Source organism: Anas platyrhynchos, chromosome 5, assembly GCF_047663525.1.
Source record: "Anas platyrhynchos isolate ZD024472 breed Pekin duck chromosome 5, IASCAAS_PekinDuck_T2T, whole genome shotgun sequence".
NCBI lineage: Eukaryota > Metazoa > Chordata > Aves > Anseriformes > Anatidae > Anas > Anas platyrhynchos.
In genome coordinates, this window is record NC_092591.1 from 45,765,544 (window position 1) to 45,790,120 (window position 24,577).

At 72.5% G+C, this 24,577-nt stretch overlaps 1 long non-coding RNA gene across 2 annotated transcripts in view; it reads right to left on the reverse strand.

The window, feature by feature from the left end:
- LOC106018045 (uncharacterized) overlaps window positions 1–24,502 on the reverse strand; it is an 85,549-nt gene extending 61,047 nt beyond the window's left edge. For both annotated transcript variants that reach the window (XR_011809348.1, XR_011809349.1), the window contains exon 1: window positions 24,275–24,502. This is a non-coding gene — a long non-coding RNA (uncharacterized lncRNA). The remainder of the gene's footprint in view (window positions 1–24,274) is intronic.
- Window positions 24,503–24,577: the final 75 nt, after the last annotated feature.

Sequence of the window (24,577 nt, forward strand, 5' to 3'; positions counted from 1 at the left end):
GGGAGCGAGGACTCGGGGAGCGAGGACTCGGGGAGCGAGGACTCGGGGAGCGAGGACTCGGGGAGCGAGGACTCGGGGAGCGAGGACTCGGGGAGCGAGGACTCGGGGAGCGAGGACTCGGGGAGCGAGGACTCGGGGAGCGAGGACTCGGGGAGCGAGGACTCGGGGAGCGAGGACTCGGGGAGCGAGGACTCGGGGAGCGAGGACTCGGGGAGCGAGGACTCGGGGAGCGAGGACTCGGGGAGCGAGGACTCGGGGAGCGAGGACTCGGGGAGCGAGGACTCGGGGAGCGAGGACTCGGGGAGCGAGGACTCGGGGAGCGAGGACTCGGGGAGCGAGGACTCGGGGAGCGAGGACTCGGGGAGCGAGGACTCGGGGAGCGAGGACTCGGGGAGCGAGGACTCGGGGAGCGAGGACTCGGGGAGCGAGGACTCGGGGAGCGAGGACTCGGGGAGCGAGGACTCGGGGAGCGAGGACTCGGGGAGCGAGGACTCGGGGAGCGAGGACTCGGGGAGCGAGGACTCGGGGAGCGAGGACTCGGGGAGCGAGGACTCGGGGAGCGAGGACTCGGGGAGCGAGGACTCGGGGAGCGAGGACTCGGGGAGCGAGGACTCGGGGAGCGAGGACTCGGGGAGCGAGGACTCGGGGAGCGAGGACTCGGGGAGCGAGGACTCGGGGAGCGAGGACTCGGGGAGCGAGGACTCGGGGAGCGAGGACTCGGGGAGCGAGGACTCGGGGAGCGAGGACTCGGGGAGCGAGGACTCGGGGAGCGAGGACTCGGGGAGCGAGGACTCGGGGAGCGAGGACTCGGGGAGCGAGGACTCGGGGAGCGAGGACTCGGGGAGCGAGGACTCGGGGAGCGAGGACTCGGGGAGCGAGGACTCGGGGAGCGAGGACTCGGGGAGCGAGGACTCGGGGAGCGAGGACTCGGGGAGCGAGGACTCGGGGAGCGAGGACTCGGGGAGCGAGGACTCGGGGAGCGAGGACTCGGGGAGCGAGGACTCGGGGAGCGAGGACTCGGGGAGCGAGGACTCGGGGAGCGAGGACTCGGGGAGCGAGGACTCGGGGAGCGAGGACTCGGGGAGCGAGGACTCGGGGAGCGAGGACTCGGGGAGCGAGGACTCGGGGAGCGAGGACTCGGGGAGCGAGGACTCGGGGAGCGAGGACTCGGGGAGCGAGGACTCGGGGAGCGAGGACTCGGGGAGCGAGGACTCGGGGAGCGAGGACTCGGGGAGCGAGGACTCGGGGAGCGAGGACTCGGGGAGCGAGGACTCGGGGAGCGAGGACTCGGGGAGCGAGGACTCGGGGAGCGAGGACTCGGGGAGCGAGGACTCGGGGAGCGAGGACTCGGGGAGCGAGGACTCGGGGAGCGAGGACTCGGGGAGCGAGGACTCGGGGAGCGAGGACTCGGGGAGCGAGGACTCGGGGAGCGAGGACTCGGGGAGCGAGGACTCGGGGAGCGAGGACTCGGGGAGCGAGGACTCGGGGAGCGAGGACTCGGGGAGCGAGGACTCGGGGAGCGAGGACTCGGGGAGCGAGGACTCGGGGAGCGAGGACTCGGGGAGCGAGGACTCGGGGAGCGAGGACTCGGGGAGCGAGGACTCGGGGAGCGAGGACTCGGGGAGCGAGGACTCGGGGAGCGAGGACTCGGGGAGCGAGGACTCGGGGAGCGAGGACTCGGGGAGCGAGGACTCGGGGAGCGAGGACTCGGGGAGCGAGGACTCGGGGAGCGAGGACTCGGGGAGCGAGGACTCGGGGAGCGAGGACTCGGGGAGCGAGGACTCGGGGAGCGAGGACTCGGGGAGCGAGGACTCGGGGAGCGAGGACTCGGGGAGCGAGGACTCGGGGAGCGAGGACTCGGGGAGCGAGGACTCGGGGAGCGAGGACTCGGGGAGCGAGGACTCGGGGAGCGAGGACTCGGGGAGCGAGGACTCGGGGAGCGAGGACTCGGGGAGCGAGGACTCGGGGAGCGAGGACTCGGGGAGCGAGGACTCGGGGAGCGAGGACTCGGGGAGCGAGGACTCGGGGAGCGAGGACTCGGGGAGCGAGGACTCGGGGAGCGAGGACTCGGGGAGCGAGGACTCGGGGAGCGAGGACTCGGGGAGCGAGGACTCGGGGAGCGAGGACTCGGGGAGCGAGGACTCGGGGAGCGAGGACTCGGGGAGCGAGGACTCGGGGAGCGAGGACTCGGGGAGCGAGGACTCGGGGAGCGAGGACTCGGGGAGCGAGGACTCGGGGAGCGAGGACTCGGGGAGCGAGGACTCGGGGAGCGAGGACTCGGGGAGCGAGGACTCGGGGAGCGAGGACTCGGGGAGCGAGGACTCGGGGAGCGAGGACTCGGGGAGCGAGGACTCGGGGAGCGAGGACTCGGGGAGCGAGGACTCGGGGAGCGAGGACTCGGGGAGCGAGGACTCGGGGAGCGAGGACTCGGGGAGCGAGGACTCGGGGAGCGAGGACTCGGGGAGCGAGGACTCGGGGAGCGAGGACTCGGGGAGCGAGGACTCGGGGAGCGAGGACTCGGGGAGCGAGGACTCGGGGAGCGAGGACTCGGGGAGCGAGGACTCGGGGAGCGAGGACTCGGGGAGCGAGGACTCGGGGAGCGAGGACTCGGGGAGCGAGGACTCGGGGAGCGAGGACTCGGGGAGCGAGGACTCGGGGAGCGAGGACTCGGGGAGCGAGGACTCGGGGAGCGAGGACTCGGGGAGCGAGGACTCGGGGAGCGAGGACTCGGGGAGCGAGGACTCGGGGAGCGAGGACTCGGGGAGCGAGGACTCGGGGAGCGAGGACTCGGGGAGCGAGGACTCGGGGAGCGAGGACTCGGGGAGCGAGGACTCGGGGAGCGAGGACTCGGGGAGCGAGGACTCGGGGAGCGAGGACTCGGGGAGCGAGGACTCGGGGAGCGAGGACTCGGGGAGCGAGGACTCGGGGAGCGAGGACTCGGGGAGCGAGGACTCGGGGAGCGAGGACTCGGGGAGCGAGGACTCGGGGAGCGAGGACTCGGGGAGCGAGGACTCGGGGAGCGAGGACTCGGGGAGCGAGGACTCGGGGAGCGAGGACTCGGGGAGCGAGGACTCGGGGAGCGAGGACTCGGGGAGCGAGGACTCGGGGAGCGAGGACTCGGGGAGCGAGGACTCGGGGAGCGAGGACTCGGGGAGCGAGGACTCGGGGAGCGAGGACTCGGGGAGCGAGGACTCGGGGAGCGAGGACTCGGGGAGCGAGGACTCGGGGAGCGAGGACTCGGGGAGCGAGGACTCGGGGAGCGAGGACTCGGGGAGCGAGGACTCGGGGAGCGAGGACTCGGGGAGCGAGGACTCGGGGAGCGAGGACTCGGGGAGCGAGGACTCGGGGAGCGAGGACTCGGGGAGCGAGGACTCGGGGAGCGAGGACTCGGGGAGCGAGGACTCGGGGAGCGAGGACTCGGGGAGCGAGGACTCGGGGAGCGAGGACTCGGGGAGCGAGGACTCGGGGAGCGAGGACTCGGGGAGCGAGGACTCGGGGAGCGAGGACTCGGGGAGCGAGGACTCGGGGAGCGAGGACTCGGGGAGCGAGGACTCGGGGAGCGAGGACTCGGGGAGCGAGGACTCGGGGAGCGAGGACTCGGGGAGCGAGGACTCGGGGAGCGAGGACTCGGGGAGCGAGGACTCGGGGAGCGAGGACTCGGGGAGCGAGGACTCGGGGAGCGAGGACTCGGGGAGCGAGGACTCGGGGAGCGAGGACTCGGGGAGCGAGGACTCGGGGAGCGAGGACTCGGGGAGCGAGGACTCGGGGAGCGAGGACTCGGGGAGCGAGGACTCGGGGAGCGAGGACTCGGGGAGCGAGGACTCGGGGAGCGAGGACTCGGGGAGCGAGGACTCGGGGAGCGAGGACTCGGGGAGCGAGGACTCGGGGAGCGAGGACTCGGGGAGCGAGGACTCGGGGAGCGAGGACTCGGGGAGCGAGGACTCGGGGAGCGAGGACTCGGGGAGCGAGGACTCGGGGAGCGAGGACTCGGGGAGCGAGGACTCGGGGAGCGAGGACTCGGGGAGCGAGGACTCGGGGAGCGAGGACTCGGGGAGCGAGGACTCGGGGAGCGAGGACTCGGGGAGCGAGGACTCGGGGAGCGAGGACTCGGGGAGCGAGGACTCGGGGAGCGAGGACTCGGGGAGCGAGGACTCGGGGAGCGAGGACTCGGGGAGCGAGGACTCGGGGAGCGAGGACTCGGGGAGCGAGGACTCGGGGAGCGAGGACTCGGGGAGCGAGGACTCGGGGAGCGAGGACTCGGGGAGCGAGGACTCGGGGAGCGAGGACTCGGGGAGCGAGGACTCGGGGAGCGAGGACTCGGGGAGCGAGGACTCGGGGAGCGAGGACTCGGGGAGCGAGGACTCGGGGAGCGAGGACTCGGGGAGCGAGGACTCGGGGAGCGAGGACTCGGGGAGCGAGGACTCGGGGAGCGAGGACTCGGGGAGCGAGGACTCGGGGAGCGAGGACTCGGGGAGCGAGGACTCGGGGAGCGAGGACTCGGGGAGCGAGGACTCGGGGAGCGAGGACTCGGGGAGCGAGGACTCGGGGAGCGAGGACTCGGGGAGCGAGGACTCGGGGAGCGAGGACTCGGGGAGCGAGGACTCGGGGAGCGAGGACTCGGGGAGCGAGGACTCGGGGAGCGAGGACTCGGGGAGCGAGGACTCGGGGAGCGAGGACTCGGGGAGCGAGGACTCGGGGAGCGAGGACTCGGGGAGCGAGGACTCGGGGAGCGAGGACTCGGGGAGCGAGGACTCGGGGAGCGAGGACTCGGGGAGCGAGGACTCGGGGAGCGAGGACTCGGGGAGCGAGGACTCGGGGAGCGAGGACTCGGGGAGCGAGGACTCGGGGAGCGAGGACTCGGGGAGCGAGGACTCGGGGAGCGAGGACTCGGGGAGCGAGGACTCGGGGAGCGAGGACTCGGGGAGCGAGGACTCGGGGAGCGAGGACTCGGGGAGCGAGGACTCGGGGAGCGAGGACTCGGGGAGCGAGGACTCGGGGAGCGAGGACTCGGGGAGCGAGGACTCGGGGAGCGAGGACTCGGGGAGCGAGGACTCGGGGAGCGAGGACTCGGGGAGCGAGGACTCGGGGAGCGAGGACTCGGGGAGCGAGGACTCGGGGAGCGAGGACTCGGGGAGCGAGGACTCGGGGAGCGAGGACTCGGGGAGCGAGGACTCGGGGAGCGAGGACTCGGGGAGCGAGGACTCGGGGAGCGAGGACTCGGGGAGCGAGGACTCGGGGAGCGAGGACTCGGGGAGCGAGGACTCGGGGAGCGAGGACTCGGGGAGCGAGGACTCGGGGAGCGAGGACTCGGGGAGCGAGGACTCGGGGAGCGAGGACTCGGGGAGCGAGGACTCGGGGAGCGAGGACTCGGGGAGCGAGGACTCGGGGAGCGAGGACTCGGGGAGCGAGGACTCGGGGAGCGAGGACTCGGGGAGCGAGGACTCGGGGAGCGAGGACTCGGGGAGCGAGGACTCGGGGAGCGAGGACTCGGGGAGCGAGGACTCGGGGAGCGAGGACTCGGGGAGCGAGGACTCGGGGAGCGAGGACTCGGGGAGCGAGGACTCGGGGAGCGAGGACTCGGGGAGCGAGGACTCGGGGAGCGAGGACTCGGGGAGCGAGGACTCGGGGAGCGAGGACTCGGGGAGCGAGGACTCGGGGAGCGAGGACTCGGGGAGCGAGGACTCGGGGAGCGAGGACTCGGGGAGCGAGGACTCGGGGAGCGAGGACTCGGGGAGCGAGGACTCGGGGAGCGAGGACTCGGGGAGCGAGGACTCGGGGAGCGAGGACTCGGGGAGCGAGGACTCGGGGAGCGAGGACTCGGGGAGCGAGGACTCGGGGAGCGAGGACTCGGGGAGCGAGGACTCGGGGAGCGAGGACTCGGGGAGCGAGGACTCGGGGAGCGAGGACTCGGGGAGCGAGGACTCGGGGAGCGAGGACTCGGGGAGCGAGGACTCGGGGAGCGAGGACTCGGGGAGCGAGGACTCGGGGAGCGAGGACTCGGGGAGCGAGGACTCGGGGAGCGAGGACTCGGGGAGCGAGGACTCGGGGAGCGAGGACTCGGGGAGCGAGGACTCGGGGAGCGAGGACTCGGGGAGCGAGGACTCGGGGAGCGAGGACTCGGGGAGCGAGGACTCGGGGAGCGAGGACTCGGGGAGCGAGGACTCGGGGAGCGAGGACTCGGGGAGCGAGGACTCGGGGAGCGAGGACTCGGGGAGCGAGGACTCGGGGAGCGAGGACTCGGGGAGCGAGGACTCGGGGAGCGAGGACTCGGGGAGCGAGGACTCGGGGAGCGAGGACTCGGGGAGCGAGGACTCGGGGAGCGAGGACTCGGGGAGCGAGGACTCGGGGAGCGAGGACTCGGGGAGCGAGGACTCGGGGAGCGAGGACTCGGGGAGCGAGGACTCGGGGAGCGAGGACTCGGGGAGCGAGGACTCGGGGAGCGAGGACTCGGGGAGCGAGGACTCGGGGAGCGAGGACTCGGGGAGCGAGGACTCGGGGAGCGAGGACTCGGGGAGCGAGGACTCGGGGAGCGAGGACTCGGGGAGCGAGGACTCGGGGAGCGAGGACTCGGGGAGCGAGGACTCGGGGAGCGAGGACTCGGGGAGCGAGGACTCGGGGAGCGAGGACTCGGGGAGCGAGGACTCGGGGAGCGAGGACTCGGGGAGCGAGGACTCGGGGAGCGAGGACTCGGGGAGCGAGGACTCGGGGAGCGAGGACTCGGGGAGCGAGGACTCGGGGAGCGAGGACTCGGGGAGCGAGGACTCGGGGAGCGAGGACTCGGGGAGCGAGGACTCGGGGAGCGAGGACTCGGGGAGCGAGGACTCGGGGAGCGAGGACTCGGGGAGCGAGGACTCGGGGAGCGAGGACTCGGGGAGCGAGGACTCGGGGAGCGAGGACTCGGGGAGCGAGGACTCGGGGAGCGAGGACTCGGGGAGCGAGGACTCGGGGAGCGAGGACTCGGGGAGCGAGGACTCGGGGAGCGAGGACTCGGGGAGCGAGGACTCGGGGAGCGAGGACTCGGGGAGCGAGGACTCGGGGAGCGAGGACTCGGGGAGCGAGGACTCGGGGAGCGAGGACTCGGGGAGCGAGGACTCGGGGAGCGAGGACTCGGGGAGCGAGGACTCGGGGAGCGAGGACTCGGGGAGCGAGGACTCGGGGAGCGAGGACTCGGGGAGCGAGGACTCGGGGAGCGAGGACTCGGGGAGCGAGGACTCGGGGAGCGAGGACTCGGGGAGCGAGGACTCGGGGAGCGAGGACTCGGGGAGCGAGGACTCGGGGAGCGAGGACTCGGGGAGCGAGGACTCGGGGAGCGAGGACTCGGGGAGCGAGGACTCGGGGAGCGAGGACTCGGGGAGCGAGGACTCGGGGAGCGAGGACTCGGGGAGCGAGGACTCGGGGAGCGAGGACTCGGGGAGCGAGGACTCGGGGAGCGAGGACTCGGGGAGCGAGGACTCGGGGAGCGAGGACTCGGGGAGCGAGGACTCGGGGAGCGAGGACTCGGGGAGCGAGGACTCGGGGAGCGAGGACTCGGGGAGCGAGGACTCGGGGAGCGAGGACTCGGGGAGCGAGGACTCGGGGAGCGAGGACTCGGGGAGCGAGGACTCGGGGAGCGAGGACTCGGGGAGCGAGGACTCGGGGAGCGAGGACTCGGGGAGCGAGGACTCGGGGAGCGAGGACTCGGGGAGCGAGGACTCGGGGAGCGAGGACTCGGGGAGCGAGGACTCGGGGAGCGAGGACTCGGGGAGCGAGGACTCGGGGAGCGAGGACTCGGGGAGCGAGGACTCGGGGAGCGAGGACTCGGGGAGCGAGGACTCGGGGAGCGAGGACTCGGGGAGCGAGGACTCGGGGAGCGAGGACTCGGGGAGCGAGGACTCGGGGAGCGAGGACTCGGGGAGCGAGGACTCGGGGAGCGAGGACTCGGGGAGCGAGGACTCGGGGAGCGAGGACTCGGGGAGCGAGGACTCGGGGAGCGAGGACTCGGGGAGCGAGGACTCGGGGAGCGAGGACTCGGGGAGCGAGGACTCGGGGAGCGAGGACTCGGGGAGCGAGGACTCGGGGAGCGAGGACTCGGGGAGCGAGGACTCGGGGAGCGAGGACTCGGGGAGCGAGGACTCGGGGAGCGAGGACTCGGGGAGCGAGGACTCGGGGAGCGAGGACTCGGGGAGCGAGGACTCGGGGAGCGAGGACTCGGGGAGCGAGGACTCGGGGAGCGAGGACTCGGGGAGCGAGGACTCGGGGAGCGAGGACTCGGGGAGCGAGGACTCGGGGAGCGAGGACTCGGGGAGCGAGGACTCGGGGAGCGAGGACTCGGGGAGCGAGGACTCGGGGAGCGAGGACTCGGGGAGCGAGGACTCGGGGAGCGAGGACTCGGGGAGCGAGGACTCGGGGAGCGAGGACTCGGGGAGCGAGGACTCGGGGAGCGAGGACTCGGGGAGCGAGGACTCGGGGAGCGAGGACTCGGGGAGCGAGGACTCGGGGAGCGAGGACTCGGGGAGCGAGGACTCGGGGAGCGAGGACTCGGGGAGCGAGGACTCGGGGAGCGAGGACTCGGGGAGCGAGGACTCGGGGAGCGAGGACTCGGGGAGCGAGGACTCGGGGAGCGAGGACTCGGGGAGCGAGGACTCGGGGAGCGAGGACTCGGGGAGCGAGGACTCGGGGAGCGAGGACTCGGGGAGCGAGGACTCGGGGAGCGAGGACTCGGGGAGCGAGGACTCGGGGAGCGAGGACTCGGGGAGCGAGGACTCGGGGAGCGAGGACTCGGGGAGCGAGGACTCGGGGAGCGAGGACTCGGGGAGCGAGGACTCGGGGAGCGAGGACTCGGGGAGCGAGGACTCGGGGAGCGAGGACTCGGGGAGCGAGGACTCGGGGAGCGAGGACTCGGGGAGCGAGGACTCGGGGAGCGAGGACTCGGGGAGCGAGGACTCGGGGAGCGAGGACTCGGGGAGCGAGGACTCGGGGAGCGAGGACTCGGGGAGCGAGGACTCGGGGAGCGAGGACTCGGGGAGCGAGGACTCGGGGAGCGAGGACTCGGGGAGCGAGGACTCGGGGAGCGAGGACTCGGGGAGCGAGGACTCGGGGAGCGAGGACTCGGGGAGCGAGGACTCGGGGAGCGAGGACTCGGGGAGCGAGGACTCGGGGAGCGAGGACTCGGGGAGCGAGGACTCGGGGAGCGAGGACTCGGGGAGCGAGGACTCGGGGAGCGAGGACTCGGGGAGCGAGGACTCGGGGAGCGAGGACTCGGGGAGCGAGGACTCGGGGAGCGAGGACTCGGGGAGCGAGGACTCGGGGAGCGAGGACTCGGGGAGCGAGGACTCGGGGAGCGAGGACTCGGGGAGCGAGGACTCGGGGAGCGAGGACTCGGGGAGCGAGGACTCGGGGAGCGAGGACTCGGGGAGCGAGGACTCGGGGAGCGAGGACTCGGGGAGCGAGGACTCGGGGAGCGAGGACTCGGGGAGCGAGGACTCGGGGAGCGAGGACTCGGGGAGCGAGGACTCGGGGAGCGAGGACTCGGGGAGCGAGGACTCGGGGAGCGAGGACTCGGGGAGCGAGGACTCGGGGAGCGAGGACTCGGGGAGCGAGGACTCGGGGAGCGAGGACTCGGGGAGCGAGGACTCGGGGAGCGAGGACTCGGGGAGCGAGGACTCGGGGAGCGAGGACTCGGGGAGCGAGGACTCGGGGAGCGAGGACTCGGGGAGCGAGGACTCGGGGAGCGAGGACTCGGGGAGCGAGGACTCGGGGAGCGAGGACTCGGGGAGCGAGGACTCGGGGAGCGAGGACTCGGGGAGCGAGGACTCGGGGAGCGAGGACTCGGGGAGCGAGGACTCGGGGAGCGAGGACTCGGGGAGCGAGGACTCGGGGAGCGAGGACTCGGGGAGCGAGGACTCGGGGAGCGAGGACTCGGGGAGCGAGGACTCGGGGAGCGAGGACTCGGGGAGCGAGGACTCGGGGAGCGAGGACTCGGGGAGCGAGGACTCGGGGAGCGAGGACTCGGGGAGCGAGGACTCGGGGAGCGAGGACTCGGGGAGCGAGGACTCGGGGAGCGAGGACTCGGGGAGCGAGGACTCGGGGAGCGAGGACTCGGGGAGCGAGGACTCGGGGAGCGAGGACTCGGGGAGCGAGGACTCGGGGAGCGAGGACTCGGGGAGCGAGGACTCGGGGAGCGAGGACTCGGGGAGCGAGGACTCGGGGAGCGAGGACTCGGGGAGCGAGGACTCGGGGAGCGAGGACTCGGGGAGCGAGGACTCGGGGAGCGAGGACTCGGGGAGCGAGGACTCGGGGAGCGAGGACTCGGGGAGCGAGGACTCGGGGAGCGAGGACTCGGGGAGCGAGGACTCGGGGAGCGAGGACTCGGGGAGCGAGGACTCGGGGAGCGAGGACTCGGGGAGCGAGGACTCGGGGAGCGAGGACTCGGGGAGCGAGGACTCGGGGAGCGAGGACTCGGGGAGCGAGGACTCGGGGAGCGAGGACTCGGGGAGCGAGGACTCGGGGAGCGAGGACTCGGGGAGCGAGGACTCGGGGAGCGAGGACTCGGGGAGCGAGGACTCGGGGAGCGAGGACTCGGGGAGCGAGGACTCGGGGAGCGAGGACTCGGGGAGCGAGGACTCGGGGAGCGAGGACTCGGGGAGCGAGGACTCGGGGAGCGAGGACTCGGGGAGCGAGGACTCGGGGAGCGAGGACTCGGGGAGCGAGGACTCGGGGAGCGAGGACTCGGGGAGCGAGGACTCGGGGAGCGAGGACTCGGGGAGCGAGGACTCGGGGAGCGAGGACTCGGGGAGCGAGGACTCGGGGAGCGAGGACTCGGGGAGCGAGGACTCGGGGAGCGAGGACTCGGGGAGCGAGGACTCGGGGAGCGAGGACTCGGGGAGCGAGGACTCGGGGAGCGAGGACTCGGGGAGCGAGGACTCGGGGAGCGAGGACTCGGGGAGCGAGGACTCGGGGAGCGAGGACTCGGGGAGCGAGGACTCGGGGAGCGAGGACTCGGGGAGCGAGGACTCGGGGAGCGAGGACTCGGGGAGCGAGGACTCGGGGAGCGAGGACTCGGGGAGCGAGGACTCGGGGAGCGAGGACTCGGGGAGCGAGGACTCGGGGAGCGAGGACTCGGGGAGCGAGGACTCGGGGAGCGAGGACTCGGGGAGCGAGGACTCGGGGAGCGAGGACTCGGGGAGCGAGGACTCGGGGAGCGAGGACTCGGGGAGCGAGGACTCGGGGAGCGAGGACTCGGGGAGCGAGGACTCGGGGAGCGAGGACTCGGGGAGCGAGGACTCGGGGAGCGAGGACTCGGGGAGCGAGGACTCGGGGAGCGAGGACTCGGGGAGCGAGGACTCGGGGAGCGAGGACTCGGGGAGCGAGGACTCGGGGAGCGAGGACTCGGGGAGCGAGGACTCGGGGAGCGAGGACTCGGGGAGCGAGGACTCGGGGAGCGAGGACTCGGGGAGCGAGGACTCGGGGAGCGAGGACTCGGGGAGCGAGGACTCGGGGAGCGAGGACTCGGGGAGCGAGGACTCGGGGAGCGAGGACTCGGGGAGCGAGGACTCGGGGAGCGAGGACTCGGGGAGCGAGGACTCGGGGAGCGAGGACTCGGGGAGCGAGGACTCGGGGAGCGAGGACTCGGGGAGCGAGGACTCGGGGAGCGAGGACTCGGGGAGCGAGGACTCGGGGAGCGAGGACTCGGGGAGCGAGGACTCGGGGAGCGAGGACTCGGGGAGCGAGGACTCGGGGAGCGAGGACTCGGGGAGCGAGGACTCGGGGAGCGAGGACTCGGGGAGCGAGGACTCGGGGAGCGAGGACTCGGGGAGCGAGGACTCGGGGAGCGAGGACTCGGGGAGCGAGGACTCGGGGAGCGAGGACTCGGGGAGCGAGGACTCGGGGAGCGAGGACTCGGGGAGCGAGGACTCGGGGAGCGAGGACTCGGGGAGCGAGGACTCGGGGAGCGAGGACTCGGGGAGCGAGGACTCGGGGAGCGAGGACTCGGGGAGCGAGGACTCGGGGAGCGAGGACTCGGGGAGCGAGGACTCGGGGAGCGAGGACTCGGGGAGCGAGGACTCGGGGAGCGAGGACTCGGGGAGCGAGGACTCGGGGAGCGAGGACTCGGGGAGCGAGGACTCGGGGAGCGAGGACTCGGGGAGCGAGGACTCGGGGAGCGAGGACTCGGGGAGCGAGGACTCGGGGAGCGAGGACTCGGGGAGCGAGGACTCGGGGAGCGAGGACTCGGGGAGCGAGGACTCGGGGAGCGAGGACTCGGGGAGCGAGGACTCGGGGAGCGAGGACTCGGGGAGCGAGGACTCGGGGAGCGAGGACTCGGGGAGCGAGGACTCGGGGAGCGAGGACTCGGGGAGCGAGGACTCGGGGAGCGAGGACTCGGGGAGCGAGGACTCGGGGAGCGAGGACTCGGGGAGCGAGGACTCGGGGAGCGAGGACTCGGGGAGCGAGGACTCGGGGAGCGAGGACTCGGGGAGCGAGGACTCGGGGAGCGAGGACTCGGGGAGCGAGGACTCGGGGAGCGAGGACTCGGGGAGCGAGGACTCGGGGAGCGAGGACTCGGGGAGCGAGGACTCGGGGAGCGAGGACTCGGGGAGCGAGGACTCGGGGAGCGAGGACTCGGGGAGCGAGGACTCGGGGAGCGAGGACTCGGGGAGCGAGGACTCGGGGAGCGAGGACTCGGGGAGCGAGGACTCGGGGAGCGAGGACTCGGGGAGCGAGGACTCGGGGAGCGAGGACTCGGGGAGCGAGGACTCGGGGAGCGAGGACTCGGGGAGCGAGGACTCGGGGAGCGAGGACTCGGGGAGCGAGGACTCGGGGAGCGAGGACTCGGGGAGCGAGGACTCGGGGAGCGAGGACTCGGGGAGCGAGGACTCGGGGAGCGAGGACTCGGGGAGCGAGGACTCGGGGAGCGAGGACTCGGGGAGCGAGGACTCGGGGAGCGAGGACTCGGGGAGCGAGGACTCGGGGAGCGAGGACTCGGGGAGCGAGGACTCGGGGAGCGAGGACTCGGGGAGCGAGGACTCGGGGAGCGAGGACTCGGGGAGCGAGGACTCGGGGAGCGAGGACTCGGGGAGCGAGGACTCGGGGAGCGAGGACTCGGGGAGCGAGGACTCGGGGAGCGAGGACTCGGGGAGCGAGGACTCGGGGAGCGAGGACTCGGGGAGCGAGGACTCGGGGAGCGAGGACTCGGGGAGCGAGGACTCGGGGAGCGAGGACTCGGGGAGCGAGGACTCGGGGAGCGAGGACTCGGGGAGCGAGGACTCGGGGAGCGAGGACTCGGGGAGCGAGGACTCGGGGAGCGAGGACTCGGGGAGCGAGGACTCGGGGAGCGAGGACTCGGGGAGCGAGGACTCGGGGAGCGAGGACTCGGGGAGCGAGGACTCGGGGAGCGAGGACTCGGGGAGCGAGGACTCGGGGAGCGAGGACTCGGGGAGCGAGGACTCGGGGAGCGAGGACTCGGGGAGCGAGGACTCGGGGAGCGAGGACTCGGGGAGCGAGGACTCGGGGAGCGAGGACTCGGGGAGCGAGGACTCGGGGAGCGAGGACTCGGGGAGCGAGGACTCGGGGAGCGAGGACTCGGGGAGCGAGGACTCGGGGAGCGAGGACTCGGGGAGCGAGGACTCGGGGAGCGAGGACTCGGGGAGCGAGGACTCGGGGAGCGAGGACTCGGGGAGCGAGGACTCGGGGAGCGAGGACTCGGGGAGCGAGGACTCGGGGAGCGAGGACTCGGGGAGCGAGGACTCGGGGAGCGAGGACTCGGGGAGCGAGGACTCGGGGAGCGAGGACTCGGGGAGCGAGGACTCGGGGAGCGAGGACTCGGGGAGCGAGGACTCGGGGAGCGAGGACTCGGGGAGCGAGGACTCGGGGAGCGAGGACTCGGGGAGCGAGGACTCGGGGAGCGAGGACTCGGGGAGCGAGGACTCGGGGAGCGAGGACTCGGGGAGCGAGGACTCGGGGAGCGAGGACTCGGGGAGCGAGGACTCGGGGAGCGAGGACTCGGGGAGCGAGGACTCGGGGAGCGAGGACTCGGGGAGCGAGGACTCGGGGAGCGAGGACTCGGGGAGCGAGGACTCGGGGAGCGAGGACTCGGGGAGCGAGGACTCGGGGAGCGAGGACTCGGGGAGCGAGGACTCGGGGAGCGAGGACTCGGGGAGCGAGGACTCGGGGAGCGAGGACTCGGGGAGCGAGGACTCGGGGAGCGAGGACTCGGGGAGCGAGGACTCGGGGAGCGAGGACTCGGGGAGCGAGGACTCGGGGAGCGAGGACTCGGGGAGCGAGGACTCGGGGAGCGAGGACTCGGGGAGCGAGGACTCGGGGAGCGAGGACTCGGGGAGCGAGGACTCGGGGAGCGAGGACTCGGGGAGCGAGGACTCGGGGAGCGAGGACTCGGGGAGCGAGGACTCGGGGAGCGAGGACTCGGGGAGCGAGGACTCGGGGAGCGAGGACTCGGGGAGCGAGGACTCGGGGAGCGAGGACTCGGGGAGCGAGGACTCGGGGAGCGAGGACTCGGGGAGCGAGGACTCGGGGAGCGAGGACTCGGGGAGCGAGGACTCGGGGAGCGAGGACTCGGGGAGCGAGGACTCGGGGAGCGAGGACTCGGGGAGCGAGGACTCGGGGAGCGAGGACTCGGGGAGCGAGGACTCGGGGAGCGAGGACTCGGGGAGCGAGGACTCGGGGAGCGAGGACTCGGGGAGCGAGGACTCGGGGAGCGAGGACTCGGGGAGCGAGGACTCGGGGAGCGAGGACTCGGGGAGCGAGGACTCGGGGAGCGAGGACTCGGGGAGCGAGGACTCGGGGAGCGAGGACTCGGGGAGCGAGGACTCGGGGAGCGAGGACTCGGGGAGCGAGGACTCGGGGAGCGAGGACTCGGGGAGCGAGGACTCGGGGAGCGAGGACTCGGGGAGCGAGGACTCGGGGAGCGAGGACTCGGGGAGCGAGGACTCGGGGAGCGAGGACTCGGGGAGCGAGGACTCGGGGAGCGAGGACTCGGGGAGCGAGGACTCGGGGAGCGAGGACTCGGGGAGCGAGGACTCGGGGAGCGAGGACTCGGGGAGCGAGGACTCGGGGAGCGAGGACTCGGGGAGCGAGGACTCGGGGAGCGAGGACTCGGGGAGCGAGGACTCGGGGAGCGAGGACTCGGGGAGCGAGGACTCGGGGAGCGAGGACTCGGGGAGCGAGGACTCGGGGAGCGAGGACTCGGGGAGCGAGGACTCGGGGAGCGAGGACTCGGGGAGCGAGGACTCGGGGAGCGAGGACTCGGGGAGCGAGGACTCGGGGAGCGAGGACTCGGGGAGCGAGGACTCGGGGAGCGAGGACTCGGGGAGCGAGGACTCGGGGAGCGAGGACTCGGGGAGCGAGGACTCGGGGAGCGAGGACTCGGGGAGCGAGGACTCGGGGAGCGAGGACTCGGGGAGCGAGGACTCGGGGAGCGAGGACTCGGGGAGCGAGGACTCGGGGAGCGAGGACTCGGGGAGCGAGGACTCGGGGAGCGAGGACTCGGGGAGCGAGGACTCGGGGAGCGAGGACTCGGGGAGCGAGGACTCGGGGAGCGAGGACTCGGGGAGCGAGGACTCGGGGAGCGAGGACTCGGGGAGCGAGGACTCGGGGAGCGAGGACTCGGGGAGCGAGGACTCGGGGAGCGAGGACTCGGGGAGCGAGGACTCGGGGAGCGAGGACTCGGGGAGCGAGGACTCGGGGAGCGAGGACTCGGGGAGCGAGGACTCGGGGAGCGAGGACTCGGGGAGCGAGGACTCGGGGAGCGAGGACTCGGGGAGCGAGGACTCGGGGAGCGAGGACTCGGGGAGCGAGGACTCGGGGAGCGAGGACTCGGGGAGCGAGGACTCGGGGAGCGAGGACTCGGGGAGCGAGGACTCGGGGAGCGAGGACTCGGGGAGCGAGGACTCGGGGAGCGAGGACTCGGGGAGCGAGGACTCGGGGAGCGAGGACTCGGGGAGCGAGGACTCGGGGAGCGAGGACTCGGGGAGCGAGGACTCGGGGAGCGAGGACTCGGGGAGCGAGGACTCGGGGAGCGAGGACTCGGGGAGCGAGGACTCGGGGAGCGAGGACTCGGGGAGCGAGGACTCGGGGAGCGAGGACTCGGGGAGCGAGGACTCGGGGAGCGAGGACTCGGGGAGCGAGGACTCGGGGAGCGAGGACTCGGGGAGCGAGGACTCGGGGAGCGAGGACTCGGGGAGCGAGGACTCGGGGAGCGAGGACTCGGGGAGCGAGGACTCGGGGAGCGAGGACTCGGGGAGCGAGGACTCGGGGAGCGAGGACTCGGGGAGCGAGGACTCGGGGAGCGAGGACTCGGGGAGCGAGGACTCGGGGAGCGAGGACTCGGGGAGCGAGGACTCGGGGAGCGAGGACTCGGGGAGCGAGGACTCGGGGAGCGAGGACTCGGGGAGCGAGGACTCGGGGAGCGAGGACTCGGGGAGCGAGGACTCGGGGAGCGAGGACTCGGGGAGCGAGGACTCGGGGAGCGAGGACTCGGGGAGCGAGGACTCGGGGAGCGAGGACTCGGGGAGCGAGGACTCGGGGAGCGAGGACTCGGGGAGCGAGGACTCGGGGAGCGAGGACTCGGGGAGCGAGGACTCGGGGAGCGAGGACTCGGGGAGCGAGGACTCGGGGAGCGAGGACTCGGGGAGCGAGGACTCGGGGAGCGAGGACTCGGGGAGCGAGGACTCGGGGAGCGAGGACTCGGGGAGCGAGGACTCGGGGAGCGAGGACTCGGGGAGCGAGGACTCGGGGAGCGAGGACTCGGGGAGCGAGGACTCGGGGAGCGAGGACTCGGGGAGCGAGGACTCGGGGAGCGAGGACTCGGGGAGCGAGGACTCGGGGAGCGAGGACTCGGGGAGCGAGGACTCGGGGAGCGAGGACTCGGGGAGCGAGGACTCGGGGAGCGAGGACTCGGGGAGCGAGGACTCGGGGAGCGAGGACTCGGGGAGCGAGGACTCGGGGAGCGAGGACTCGGGGAGCGAGGACTCGGGGAGCGAGGACTCGGGGAGCGAGGACTCGGGGAGCGAGGACTCGGGGAGCGAGGACTCGGGGAGCGAGGACTCGGGGAGCGAGGACTCGGGGAGCGAGGACTCGGGGAGCGAGGACTCGGGGAGCGAGGACTCGGGGAGCGAGGACTCGGGGAGCGAGGACTCGGGGAGCGAGGACTCGGGGAGCGAGGACTCGGGGAGCGAGGACTCGGGGAGCGAGGACTCGGGGAGCGAGGACTCGGGGAGCGAGGACTCGGGGAGCGAGGACTCGGGGAGCGAGGACTCGGGGAGCGAGGACTCGGGGAGCGAGGACTCGGGGAGCGAGGACTCGGGGAGCGAGGACTCGGGGAGCGAGGACTCGGGGAGCGAGGACTCGGGGAGCGAGGACTCGGGGAGCGAGGACTCGGGGAGCGAGGACTCGGGGAGCGAGGACTCGGGGAGCGAGGACTCGGGGAGCGAGGACTCGGGGAGCGAGGACTCGGGGAGCGAGGACTCGGGGAGCGAGGACTCGGGGAGCGAGGACTCGGGGAGCGAGGACTCGGGGAGCGAGGACTCGGGGAGCGAGGACTCGGGGAGCGAGGACTCGGGGAGCGAGGACTCGGGGAGCGAGGACTCGGGGAGCGAGGACTCGGGGAGCGAGGACTCGGGGAGCGAGGACTCGGGGAGCGAGGACTCGGGGAGCGAGGACTCGGGGAGCGAGGACTCGGGGAGCGAGGACTCGGGGAGCGAGGACTCGGGGAGCGAGGACTCGGGGAGCGAGGACTCGGGGAGCGAGGACTCGGGGAGCGAGGACTCGGGGAGCGAGGACTCGGGGAGCGAGGACTCGGGGAGCGAGGACTCGGGGAGCGAGGACTCGGGGAGCGAGGACTCGGGGAGCGAGGACTCGGGGAGCGAGGACTCGGGGAGCGAGGACTCGGGGAGCGAGGACTCGGGGAGCGAGGACTCGGGGAGCGAGGACTCGGGGAGCGAGGACTCGGGGAGCGAGGACTCGGGGAGCGAGGACTCGGGGAGCGAGGACTCGGGGAGCGAGGACTCGGGGAGCGAGGACTCGGGGAGCGAGGACTCGGGGAGCGAGGACTCGGGGAGCGAGGACTCGGGGAGCGAGGACTCGGGGAGCGAGGACTCGGGGAGCGAGGACTCGGGGAGCGAGGACTCGGGGAGCGAGGACTCGGGGAGCGAGGACTCGGGGAGCGAGGACTCGGGGAGCGAGGACTCGGGGAGCGAGGACTCGGGGAGCGAGGACTCGGGGAGCGAGGACTCGGGGAGCGAGGACTCGGGGAGCGAGGACTCGGGGAGCGAGGACTCGGGGAGCGAGGACTCGGGGAGCGAGGACTCGGGGAGCGAGGACTCGGGGAGCGAGGACTCGGGGAGCGAGGACTCGGGGAGCGAGGACTCGGGGAGCGAGGACTCGGGGAGCGAGGACTCGGGGAGCGAGGACTCGGGGAGCGAGGACTCGGGGAGCGAGGACTCGGGGAGCGAGGACTCGGGGAGCGAGGACTCGGGGAGCGAGGACTCGGGGAGCGAGGACTCGGGGAGCGAGGACTCGGGGAGCGAGGACTCGGGGAGCGAGGACTCGGGGAGCGAGGACTCGGGGAGCGAGGACTCGGGGAGCGAGGACTCGGGGAGCGAGGACTCGGGGAGCGAGGACTCGGGGAGCGAGGACTCGGGGAGCGAGGACTCGGGGAGCGAGGACTCGGGGAGCGAGGACTCGGGGAGCGAGGACTCGGGGAGCGAGGACTCGGGGAGCGAGGACTCGGGGAGCGAGGACTCGGGGAGCGAGGACTCGGGGAGCGAGGACTCGGGGAGCGAGGACTCGGGGAGCGAGGACTCGGGGAGCGAGGACTCGGGGAGCGAGGACTCGGGGAGCGAGGACTCGGGGAGCGAGGACTCGGGGAGCGAGGACTCGGGGAGCGAGGACTCGGGGAGCGAGGACTCGGGGAGCGAGGACTCGGGGAGCGAGGACTCGGGGAGCGAGGACTCGGGGAGCGAGGACTCGGGGAGCGAGGACTCGGGGAGCGAGGACTCGGGGAGCGAGGACTCGGGGAGCGAGGACTCGGGGAGCGAGGACTCGGGGAGCGAGGACTCGGGGAGCGAGGACTCGGGGAGCGAGGACTCGGGGAGCGAGGACTCGGGGAGCGAGGACTCGGGGAGCGAGGACTCGGGGAGCGAGGACTCGGGGAGCGAGGACTCGGGGAGCGAGGACTCGGGGAGCGAGGACTCGGGGAGCGAGGACTCGGGGAGCGAGGACTCGGGGAGCGAGGACTCGGGGAGCGAGGACTCGGGGAGCGAGGACTCGGGGAGCGAGGACTCGGGGAGCGAGGACTCGGGGAGCGAGGACTCGGGGAGCGAGGACTCGGGGAGCGAGGACTCGGGGAGCGAGGACTCGGGGAGCGAGGACTCGGGGAGCGAGGACTCGGGGAGCGAGGACTCGGGGAGCGAGGACTCGGGGAGCGAGGACTCGGGGAGCGAGGACTCGGGGAGCGAGGACTCGGGGAGCGAGGACTCGGGGAGCGAGGACTCGGGGAGCGAGGACTCGGGGAGCGAGGACTCGGGGAGCGAGGACTCGGGGAGCGAGGACTCGGGGAGCGAGGACTCGGGGAGCGAGGACTCGGGGAGCGAGGACTCGGGGAGCGAGGACTCGGGGAGCGAGGACTCGGGGAGCGAGGACTCGGGGAGCGAGGACTCGGGGAGCGAGGACTCGGGGAGCGAGGACTCGGGGAGCGAGGACTCGGGGAGCGAGGACTCGGGGAGCGAGGACTCGGGGAGCGAGGACTCGGGGAGCGAGGACTCGGGGAGCGAGGACTCGGGGAGCGAGGACTCGGGGAGCGAGGACTCGGGGAGCGAGGACTCGGGGAGCGAGGACTCGGGGAGCGAGGACTCGGGGAGCGAGGACTCGGGGAGCGAGGACTCGGGGAGCGAGGACTCGGGGAGCGAGGACTCGGGGAGCGAGGACTCGGGGAGCGAGGACTCGGGGAGCGAGGACTCGGGGAGCGAGGACTCGGGGAGCGAGGACTCGGGGAGCGAGGACTCGGGGAGCGAGGACTCGGGGAGCGAGGACTCGGGGAGCGAGGACTCGGGGAGCGAGGACTCGGGGAGCGAGGACTCGGGGAGCGAGGACTCGGGGAGCGAGGACTCGGGGAGCGAGGACTCGGGGAGCGAGGACTCGGGGAGCGAGGACTCGGGGAGCGAGGACTCGGGGAGCGAGGACTCGGGGAGCGAGGACTCGGGGAGCGAGGACTCGGGGAGCGAGGACTCGGGGAGCGAGGACTCGGGGAGCGAGGACTCGGGGAGCGAGGACTCGGGGAGCGAGGACTCGGGGAGCGAGGACTCGGGGAGCGAGGACTCGGGGAGCGAGGACTCGGGGAGCGAGGACTCGGGGAGCGAGGACTCGGGGAGCGAGGACTCGGGGAGCGAGGACTCGGGGAGCGAGGACTCGGGGAGCGAGGACTCGGGGAGCGAGGACTCGGGGAGCGAGGACTCGGGGAGCGAGGACTCGGGGAGCGAGGACTCGGGGAGCGAGGACTCGGGGAGCGAGGACTCGGGGAGCGAGGACTCGGGGAGCGAGGACTCGGGGAGCGAGGACTCGGGGAGCGAGGACTCGGGGAGCGAGGACTCGGGGAGCGAGGACTCGGGGAGCGAGGACTCGGGGAGCGAGGACTCGGGGAGCGAGGACTCGGGGAGCGAGGACTCGGGGAGCGAGGACTCGGGGAGCGAGGACTCGGGGAGCGAGGACTCGGGGAGCGAGGACTCGGGGAGCGAGGACTCGGGGAGCGAGGACTCGGGGAGCGAGGACTCGGGGAGCGAGGACTCGGGGAGCGAGGACTCGGGGAGCGAGGACTCGGGGAGCGAGGACTCGGGGAGCGAGGACTCGGGGAGCGAGGACTCGGGGAGCGAGGACTCGGGGAGCGAGGACTCGGGGAGCGAGGACTCGGGGAGCGAGGACTCGGGGAGCGAGGACTCGGGGAGCGAGGACTCGGGGAGCGAGGACTCGGGGAGCGAGGACTCGGGGAGCGAGGACTCGGGGAGCGAGGACTCGGGGAGCGAGGACTCGGGGAGCGAGGACTCGGGGAGCGAGGACTCGGGGAGCGAGGACTCGGGGAGCGAGGACTCGGGGAGCGAGGACTCGGGGAGCGAGGACTCGGGGAGCGAGGACTCGGGGAGCGAGGACTCGGGGAGCGAGGACTCGGGGAGCGAGGACTCGGGGAGCGAGGACTCGGGGAGCGAGGACTCGGGGAGCGAGGACTCGGGGAGCGAGGACTCGGGGAGCGAGGACTCGGGGAGCGAGGACTCGGGGAGCGAGGACTCGGGGAGCGAGGACTCGGGGAGCGAGGACTCGGGGAGCGAGGACTCGGGGAGCGAGGACTCGGGGAGCGAGGACTCGGGGAGCGAGGACTCGGGGAGCGAGGACTCGGGGAGCGAGGACTCGGGGAGCGAGGACTCGGGGAGCGAGGACTCGGGGAGCGAGGACTCGGGGAGCGAGGACTCGGGGAGCGAGGACTCGGGGAGCGAGGACTCGGGGAGCGAGGACTCGGGGAGCGAGGACTCGGGGAGCGAGGACTCGGGGAGCGAGGACTCGGGGAGCGAGGACTCGGGGAGCGAGGACTCGGGGAGCGAGGACTCGGGGAGCGAGGACTCGGGGAGCGAGGACTCGGGGAGCGAGGACTCGGGGAGCGAGGACTCGGGGAGCGAGGACTCGGGGAGCGAGGACTCGGGGAGCGAGGACTCGGGGAGCGAGGACTCGGGGAGCGAGGACTCGGGGAGCGAGGACTCGGGGAGCGAGGACTCGGGGAGCGAGGACTCGGGGAGCGAGGACTCGGGGAGCGAGGACTCGGGGAGCGAGGACTCGGGGAGCGAGGACTCGGGGAGCGAGGACTCGGGGAGCGAGGACTCGGGGAGCGAGGACTCGGGGAGCGAGGACTCGGGGAGCGAGGACTCGGGGAGCGAGGACTCGGGGAGCGAGGACTCGGGGAGCGAGGACTCGGGGAGCGAGGACTCGGGGAGCGAGGACTCGGGGAGCGAGGACTCGGGGAGCGAGGACTCGGGGAGCGAGGACTCGGGGAGCGAGGACTCGGGGAGCGAGGACTCGGGGAGCGAGGACTCGGGGAGCGAGGACTCGGGGAGCGAGGACTCGGGGAGCGAGGACTCGGGGAGCGAGGACTCGGGGAGCGAGGACTCGGGGAGCGAGGACTCGGGGAGCGAGGACTCGGGGAGCGAGGACTCGGGGAGCGAGGACTCGGGGAGCGAGGACTCGGGGAGCGAGGACTCGGGGAGCGAGGACTCGGGGAGCGAGGACTCGGGGAGCGAGGACTCGGGGAGCGAGGACTCGGGGAGCGAGGACTCGGGGAGCGAGGACTCGGGGAGCGAGGACTCGGGGAGCGAGGACTCGGGGAGCGAGGACTCGGGGAGCGAGGACTCGGGGAGCGAGGACTCGGGGAGCGAGGACTCGGGGAGCGAGGACTCGGGGAGCGAGGACTCGGGGAGCGAGGACTCGGGGAGCGAGGACTCGGGGAGCGAGGACTCGGGGAGCGAGGACTCGGGGAGCGAGGACTCGGGGAGCGAGGACTCGGGGAGCGAGGACTCGGGGAGCGAGGACTCGGGGAGCGAGGACTCGGGGAGCGAGGACTCGGGGAGCGAGGACTCGGGGAGCGAGGACTCGGGGAGCGAGGACTCGGGGAGCGAGGACTCGGGGAGCGAGGACTCGGGGAGCGAGGACTCGGGGAGCGAGGACTCGGGGAGCGAGGACTCGGGGAGCGAGGACTCGGGGAGCGAGGACTCGGGGAGCGAGGACTCGGGGAGCGAGGACTCGGGGAGCGAGGACTCGGGGAGCGAGGACTCGGGGAGCGAGGACTCGGGGAGCGAGGACTCGGGGAGCGAGGACTCGGGGAGCGAGGACTCGGGGAGCGAGGACTCGGGGAGCGAGGACTCGGGGAGCGAGGACTCGGGGAGCGAGGACTCGGGGAGCGAGGACTCGGGGAGCGAGGACTCGGGGAGCGAGGACTCGGGGAGCGAGGACTCGGGGAGCGAGGACTCGGGGAGCGAGGACTCGGGGAGCGAGGACTCGGGGAGCGAGGACTCGGGGAGCGAGGACTCGGGGAGCGAGGACTCGGGGAGCGAGGACTCGGGGAGCGAGGACTCGGGGAGCGAGGACTCGGGGAGCGAGGACTCGGGGAGCGAGGACTCGGGGAGCGAGGACTCGGGGAGCGAGGACTCGGGGAGCGAGGACTCGGGGAGCGAGGACTCGGGGAGCGAGGACTCGGGGAGCGAGGACTCGGGGAGCGAGGACTCGGGGAGCGAGGACTCGGGGAGCGAGGACTCGGGGAGCGAGGACTCGGGGAGCGAGGACTCGGGGAGCGAGGACTCGGGGAGCGAGGACTCGGGGAGCGAGGACTCGGGGAGCGAGGACTCGGGGAGCGAGGACTCGGGGAGCGAGGACTCGGGGAGCGAGGACTCGGGGAGCGAGGACTCGGGGAGCGAGGACTCGGGGAGCGAGGACTCGGGGAGCGAGGACTCGGGGAGCGAGGACTCGGGGAGCGAGGACTCGGGGAGCGAGGACTCGGGGAGCGAGGACTCGGGGAGCGAGGACTCGGGGAGCGAGGACTCGGGGAGCGAGGACTCGGGGAGCGAGGACTCGGGGAGCGAGGACTCGGGGAGCGAGGACTCGGGGAGCGAGGACTCGGGGAGCGAGGACTCGGGGAGCGAGGACTCGGGGAGCGAGGACTCGGGGAGCGAGGACTCGGGGAGCGAGGACTCGGGGAGCGAGGACTCGGGGAGCGAGGACTCGGGGAGCGAGGACTCGGGGAGCGAGGACTCGGGGAGCGAGGACTCGGGGAGCGAGGACTCGGGGAGCGAGGACTCGGGGAGCGAGGACTCGGGGAGCGAGGACTCGGGGAGCGAGGACTCGGGGAGCGAGGACTCGGGGAGCGGGACCACATGACAGAAACTTTAAAAAACCCCAAGTTCCATGTTACAGACACGGTCAAAGAAATCCTCAGGCTCCCCAACCCTTATCTAATTTTTTACTCAGGAGCACTTAGCTGCCAGCCTCTGAATTTTACTTACTACCAAACTACTTCATGGGGAAGTAGTACCACCAGGGTTTTCCCATTCTGAGTAGTCACCACCAATGTTACTAGCTCATAGAGTGTCCCAAACTATTTCACAGAGATTGTAGGAAACAGGGAGCGAGGACTCGGGGAGCGGGACCACATGACAGAAACTTTAAAAAACCCCAAGTTCCATGTTACAGACACGGTCAAAGAAATCCTCAGGCTCCCCAACCCGTATCAAATTTTTAACCCAGGAGCACTTACCTGCCAGCTTCTGAATTTTACTTACTACCAAACAACTTCATGGGGAAGTAGCACCACCAGGGTTTTCCCATTCTGAGTAGTCACCACCGATGTTACTAGCTCACAGAGCGTCCCAAACTATTTCACAGAGATTGTAGGAAACAGGATGAAAAAGCAGCCTACTTAGGAACACTGATTCTATTTCACGAGGACAGTAGAAAAAGCACCCTAAGTAACCTGAACCTCATATTCCCCTAGAGTGGCAAGTCTTCCCATACTCCTCATGCTTCCTTTATAGCAAACGTCAAATGATCCCCACCTGGC